We start from the raw sequence: 7927 nt of genomic DNA, 5'->3' as shown, positions 1-7927 counted from the left end.
ACATGCAAACCATTATCCAGTGACATCCCTACTGTGCACAGTGCAAAAGGAGGCAATAATACAGTAATTGGCTTCACTTATGCAAGTTAGATATTTGCCATGATTGCTAGTAAAATGTGGTCCCTTTTATCTCTGATTCTGCATCTCCATATCCCTTGTCATCCTTTGATGCTCCTTTTGCAGGCAGCCTTCTCCTGAACTGAGCAGGTGTGCACACACGCCTACACAGCATCCCACCCCAGCAATTATGTGTTAAGGAAGGTGCAGAGTCTTCTTGCTAAAACAGACAGGAGGGTAACTGTCCTTCTCAGGAGGCCCCTGGTGGGGCACCAACTCTGGTGGGGATGAGGGACCACCTCTCGCTCCCAGGGAAGTGCTAGCAAATGAAAATCATATCCCAGCAATACTCTTTATCCACATCTGTCACCTATATCAATACCCACACCAAAGGCTGAACACCATTGCCATTTGGAGTAGACGCTTGTACTTCATGCAAGCAATCACTAAGATACCTTTTTTTTGGGGGGGGGTGCCTATTCATTTATGTTTGTTTTCTGTTTTGTTTTGTTTCAGCTAATTAAAACTTAATTGGATGAACAATCCTTTATTATAAGACTATTAGAAATTCGTTCAAGGGGCTCAGCCCTCACAGCCATGGCGGCTGCCCTCAGCCCTCACAGCCCTGGCTTCATCCAGAAGGTCATCCGGAAGGTCGTTCGGCTGTCCAGTCTAATTAGCATATTACGCTTTTATGATTACAGATGTCCTCCCCCTTTTTTGTTTTAAATGTTTTTCTCTTATGAGTTGTTGATAATAGAAGATGAGAGTAGTTTTGATTTAAAAAGTTTGAAAGAATAATATGCACGTGTGGATATTATTCAAAAAAATATTCAAAGTATATGAAATGTGTGAGGTAGACTCTGTTCTGTCCTCTAGCTTTAGTCCCTCTCCCCAGAGGTAAGCACTGTTCTAGCTTTCAGTGCAGCCTTCCTGAAAATGCAAACAGTATACCTACACTTATATGCACCAGGTGGTTTTCATTTAATACTGTATTTCAGAGATGTCTCCCTGTTTGCACCAGGAGAGCTATCTGATAGCTTCTGTTGCTATCTATCATCGTTTTTAGTTGTTTAAGGTGCTGCTTGTCCTGGAGATGATTTCTATTTGAAATCATTTACAAATTCCAGCCTGTGAACTGGGTCCACATAGAACAAAGTAGTATCTTGTGAGGACTTACAGCAAGATGGAAACAGGTCTGCATCCCATGTACTGATAGAGGAGGGCATTTCTGATTCCTGTGTCTAATGCCAGGTTTATATCAGGGTTCTAGTGCATTCAGTAATACAGTGGTAAACACCGCTTATACCATCTACCTTCATGGATCTAACATGATTCACAACTAATTTATTTTTTATTTTTAATTTTTTTTTATTGATTTCAGAGAGGAAGGAAGATGGAGAGAGAGAGAGAGAAACATCAACGATGAGAGAGAATTATTGATTGGCTGCCTCCTGCATGCCCCACAATGGGGATCAAGCCCACAACTGGGGCATGTACCCTCACTGGGAATCGAACCATGACCTCCTGGTTCATAGGTCGACACTCAACCACTGAGCCACAACAGAACGTCCAGAACAACCAGTCCCTATGATGCTAACTGACCAGGGGGCATACGCTCAATGCAGGAGCTGCCCCCTGGTGGTCAGTGCGCTCCCACAGCAAACCTCCTGTGTCTGGCCAACCTTCCCTGGTCCCTCCTCATGGCTGGCCAACCTCCCACGGTCCCTCCCCCCATCAGATAGGTCCTGGATGGCAGTTGGCAGCCAACAGCCGGCAGGAAGCCCCCCCCCCCCCCCCTCGGCCAGCAGCTGGAAGGCCCTGATCAGCCCTGATCGCCAGCCAGGTCTAAGGACCCCACCTGTGCATGAATTTCGTGCACCAGGCCTATAGTTTAAAAATAAACGAGCAGTTGAGAAAAGGAAGTAGAATATATAGGGACAGCTCACAGGGGCATTCTTAATGTCATTAGGAAATTGCACTGAAAATCCAATGGATATCTTTGCATGTTTTCTAGTTAAATTTCCCCCCAATCACAACCATCAATTTTCTGTGTTCTCAATGCACTCTACACAGACATCCAGGCTCCGGTCATTAAGAGGATAGCTACTCTCCTTGCTCCTGAGCTGAGGACATGGCAGTTTGCTCTCTGGACTCCTTTCTCTGACTACTACAGAAGCTACCCCTGCTTCAGCAATCGGAGCAATTCATTTTTCCTGTCCTAAAAGTTAATTGATTCTTGCTTCTGAGTGCTATGCACTATGAAAGCTATAGCTTTGCTGGGCAGATGAGGTGCAGCTGGATTCACTTCAAAAGGCTGCCACGGGCCCAGCACAACCAGAGGGCCCTAGGCCTCAAGTCTGAATGAAATTAGAACAGAACTAAAAGAAGCCTAAGGGAGTGGTTTCCAAATGTACAGTGTGGCTGCCTATCTTCACAGTCTTCAGACTCCCAGGAGATAAGGGGGCTGTTGCTGGTAAAGAGGGGAGGGACCGATAGACAGTTTGCAAGCTGATAAGCACCTGGGTGCCAATCCAACTATATATGCTTCTTCTGAGAGGCAAATGTGTCTGAGGAAGTGTAGATTAGGAAAATGATGCATGATGCTAGCAGAGTGCTTGGCACCTGATGGATAATGATATCAGTATTAGTAACTTTAGTATTCAGCAAGATCCCAACATTCCAGCCACTAGCAGTTTTCTCAGGGAAAGCCTGCAAGGACTTGAGACACCTAAACTATGCTCTGGAGCAGTGGTCGCCAACCGATGGTCCGCAGACCACTGGTGGTCCGTGAGGTCCGAAAGGTTGGTGACGGGTGCCCTGGAGGACATCTGACATCTACCAGGCCACTGGCTACTCACTGCCTACTGCCATGGTCTTTAGGCTCACTACCCCAAACATTCTCTTGTGTTCCTGTGAGCCAGTGAGTGATACTGACAATCCCAATGGACTTGTTTTACTGAATGCAGGTCCAATATCTAGACGAAAGGAGTATAATAAGGAAGAAATGTGTGGAGACCCTCAAGCAGCAAATGCTTAATTTACTTCAAATTACCAGGGGAAAGGCTGGCTAAGGCTACTTACCGTATTTTCCGGTGCATAAGACGACTTTTTAACCCAGGAAAATCTTCTATACGCCCAGTCGTCTTATACGCCAGAAAATATGGTAAATTTTATAAGACATCAGTTCCCCTCCTGGAACTGGGTCCTTTCCTTCCAGAGAGCACTGTCCATGTTCAAGTTATTGACATGACACATGATGCTGAGTTTGGGTGCTTTAGGCTTATGAAACCTCTTTTACTTCTGAGTCACTCTTCAACTTGAGGCAAGTTGGTAATTTGGGAATACCCAGGATACTCAGTTGTGTCTGCACATGCTAGGATATTGGGATGAAAAGATGTTCATGGTTCTTCTGGGCTGCAAAGTCACAGATGGTTGTAGAAATTAGAGTCTGAAGAGATTTTAGAAAACCTTTGACGTAGTGTTTTGGTTTCCAAGTTAATTCCTATGCAGGATACTAATAAATACAATGGATAAAAATGCAATTACTCTCATTGGAAGGGGAGAAGAGAGCTCCCTTCTGGGAAGCTCTGGGATTGAACCACCTTTGAAAACCACATCTAATTTCATTTTTAACCAACAGGAGAGGACTATAAGGCAGGGAACCTTGAATCATGGTCTCCTGAGTACAGTGTCAGCCTCAGCTGAGAGCTTCTTAGAAAGTCAAGTTCTCAGGTACACCCCAGACCTATTGGAGGTGGAGTCCAAGCATCTGTGCTTTAACAGTCCCTCTAGGTGATTCCGATGGATGTTCACTCAATTTTTTATTTATTTATTTATTTTATTTTTAAAAAAATATATTTTATTGATTTTTTACAGAGAGGAAGGGAGAGGGATAGAAAGCTAGAAACATCGATCAGCTGCCTCCTGCACACCCCCTACTGGGGATGTGCCCGCAACCAAGGTACATGCCCTTGACCAGAATCGAACCTGGGACCTTTCAGTCCACAGGCCGACGCTCTATCCACTGAGCCAAACCGGTTTTGGCTGTTCGCTCAAATTTGAGAGCCAGTCCTCTACAAGCCTTTCAGTGAACATCGCAGGCTCATATAATAAAATTCAGCTTTGGTAGATGGGCAAGCCCTCGACAAATCTCACTGAGATTGTAGGATATGCACCCTGTCTTAGGAGTGGTTCTCGTCTGCTTCTACACTGTAGTAGCATTGCAGAGAGCTCTACTGTACTTTGGAAACAATTCAAAAGGTGGTCCTTTAGACAAATGGCTTACAATCAAGAGATCCTGATCTCTACAAGAGATTATTTTAAATGGATTTGGCCATTAGCTCAAACAGTTGCAATGGGGTTATATCCAAATATATGCTATTTCACAGAAACTATAATTTGTCAGTTATAAAAATAGAGCACACCTTAAGTTTAAAGAGCGAATTTTAGTTTTCAAACATGTTTCCCATGCACTACCTCATTTTATAATACCCTCTCCTGGCACCCTCAACTGCCCTGTTTCCATTTCTAGGCGTGAAAAAAAGTGAAGAAGAGAGAGGTTAGGTAAGTTTTTCTAGACCACACACCTAAATGGTGGGAGAATGAATGTGTAAATCCCCTTCTGATACTAGTCCATTGTTTTTCTGATGTTCTAGGGAATATATTAGACAATTTCCTAAGATGGGAATTTACAATCAGATCAGTTTCCTCTATGGAGCTTCATTCTTTCCTCTCTCTTCTGTTGCTCACTATTAATAGTAATAAACTTCATAAAGGGCCTAAAATGGTTGAATTCCCACTTCAGTGATTAGTTAGGGAGCTCCCTGCCCCATCTTGGTGACAGGTGAGATGTGAGGTGTCATAACTAAGGCAACTGTTCCCTTCTGATCCTACTGGTGGGCATCTGTTTCTAGTTGTAACTGGCCAAACACTCCCTTTGCAGGAAAACTAATAACATCTTAACATATGGTCTTGAATCTGGGTCGTCTAATGACCTTGCCTGGAGATTAATTGAAGGTGTTAATGGCACAGTTCCCAGCCAGGAATGTCAAAATATTGGCTTGGCCTCCTATGTACATGTTTTAAGAGGATTTGCTATTGATACTGAATAGGATTAACTTTAAATATAAAGAGAAATACTATAACTTCAGCCACCACCTGTGAAGCAAGTTTCTGTAGCTAAGTAGTCTGGATTAGTACTCCAAGCAGGGTGCAAGATAATGAATTTGACATCCCATTTTGACTGCCTGGGAGAAAGTCCCAGGATACAATCTTCTTAAGTGAAGGTATCACGGGGAGCTAAATTCTGCGGAGGGTGAAAAATTCATTCTATGACCTCTATATGACTGTGAATGGAAAATGCCATTAGAGATTAGAGTTGATTTATGGGTTCTGTACTATTACAGCCCCCTCCCCATCTCACCCACACAGGAGAAATGGATAAAAGACCAGTGAAGAGAACTGTACTTTGAACTATATTTCTTAAAGTATTTACATAGAAATGTATTCAACTGCCAGGAAGTTTTGAGCTTAGTTACCATAATTCTCATGCCTTGATCCAGGTACAAACTACCCCCTTCTCTCGAACGGTTCTATTCTCTTTCCACTTTAACTACTCTAGTGCTCGTGTGCTTGTGTATGTGTGTGTTTAGTATAATTCACCTTAAAGGCTTCTTGTGGAATATAAATTATAAAGACATAAAAGTAAACATAGAATAATCTCCTTTCATGCATATATTTACAAACCCATAAACTCTAAGGAAGAGTAAATTGCATTTTGAAAACATTGAGAATTACTTTTACTGGGCTTTTCTTTGCTCAGTTTATTCAGCTATTTTGGCCAAAGGAACCATATAAAATATGTCAAAGCCAGATCAACTGCTGGCTAAACAACTGACTAGAAAGTAAAAATTATTGATTCAAACAGAGCACCACCAATGCAATCACGCCTTAGGGAACAGACCCTTGAAATCACAATTTCACAAGTCTTTTCTGAGGACTAGTTCTTGGAGGATTCCTGCTCTGTGCTGCTGCAACATTTGGTACATACAAGTCTCTGTGTATCATTGCATAGTCTTTGTGTGTATTTTCTCTGTTCCCATTTGTCTGGACAAACTGTGAGCTTCCTGAGGGTAGACCTGGGTCTTATCTTTTTAATACCCAATGTTTCCAGCAATGCCTGACATACAATGCTGAGTACATAGTTGTGTGGAAGAATAATTCTGTGTGGTATACAAACAATATCTTCGATAATACCATCTTGATCGTAAGATGATTATAACATATTTGTGGTATTAGCACTGATTTACCTAAAACAAGCAGAATAGAATTAATCCATAGTATTACTGACCACATTACACACATTTGATTTCACAAACTCACTAAAGCCAGCCAAGTAGTTTATTTAGGTTACCCAATAGCACACATTTGTGCTTGTTGAGAAACATTTTGTAGCATATGAAAAAAACTCTAGATGCTTAATGAATCTTTCTCACAAACTTAGCACATTTTGTGCTCGTGTGTACTTGTGCCAACAAGATTCCACATGTGCATTCTGATTTTCCCTAAATAAAATTTTTCAAATTCTTAAAAAAAAAGAAACGAAAGCTGAACCCACTATGTTCAGATGAAAGAAGTAGAAAATGGAGTGGACCAGCTTTATCTAATTTTCTAAATTGAATAAAATGAAAAACAAATAAATGGATGATGAAAAGCAATGTATGTCACTTGGTTTTCCTGTTGGTCAAGCCACTCAGGTAATTCAGTTGGGCAGGCTTAAATTCCTTGCACATTTTGCTTTCAAGATTAGGCAGAATGGCCCGCGATCCACCGGCAGCCCACGGCAGGGAGAGTCACACAGACCATAAAACCAAGGAATGTTGAGTGGAACGTTCATTGGCCTGGGAATCTTCGAGCTGGGAAACACAAGTAGAGTTATAAAGAGATGATGCGGCCCTGGATATCGCCAATGCACTGTAGCCTGTTTCCCCTCACTCAAAGGAGGCGATGCAGAGATAGCTCAGTGGAAAAAGTAATTAGTGGTAGGGAATGAAGTTCCTTACTTTCTTTCCTGATTCTCTCCCTCCCAACCCTTTCAAGTCTCCCTTGGGTCCAATTTGGGAACTCTTGCAAAGGCTAAAGTCCAGCAGTTTAACAGCTATTAAACACGGTCGTAAAGTGAAGACGCCGCCCGCGAGTTGGGCTCTTGGCAGCGTCAGAGGACTGTGGCAAACAGCACAACTCCTGTGCTGAAAGGAAATAATGCAAGACAAGAAGGGAGGGGCTGTGGATAAACCTGACTGGGACTTGGAGATGACAACCAGTGGAGCATACTAAGCCTCTCTGGCATTGCTATTTAGTACCTGTGAAGTCTACCATGATGCATTATTAAATTCATGTATTATTGAATCATGAATCCTTGTTCCCTGATAAGAAATGGAGATGATTTCTTCATTTAAATGAAAGCCCTGCCTCCTTATTTAAATAAAAATGCATTCCTGGTTGCCTAGCATGCTAATCAGAAAACTGCATTAAGCAGGTAAGGCTATATGAATTAAAAAATAATGAAACAAGACTTTCCAGCCAGACATTGTTCCCTCGCCTGCTTTTCAGGACAGCAGATTTCCTACTTGGAGTTGATAAGACAACGGCAAATGAAGATAACAACATGAGAGGGAAATCATTCACTCTAATGGGCTCCACCTGTGCAGACTTAGCTCATTTACATGGCTGCAGAAAAATTAGAAATCATGCGGCAATTAGTCTGTTCTAGATTATGCAGTGTGTCAACTGATACCACTCAGGAGAGCACTAGCACTAAAATGGTTTCAGAAGATAAATCTACTCTCCTATACAAACAGTTTTAATT

Source organism: Cnephaeus nilssonii, assembly GCF_951640355.1.
Source record: "Cnephaeus nilssonii genome assembly, chromosome: 15".
Taxonomy (NCBI): Eukaryota; Metazoa; Chordata; class Mammalia; order Chiroptera; family Vespertilionidae; genus Cnephaeus; species Cnephaeus nilssonii.
The sequence above is the reverse complement of the archived record's forward strand: the minus strand, read 5'-3'. Positions refer to the sequence as shown.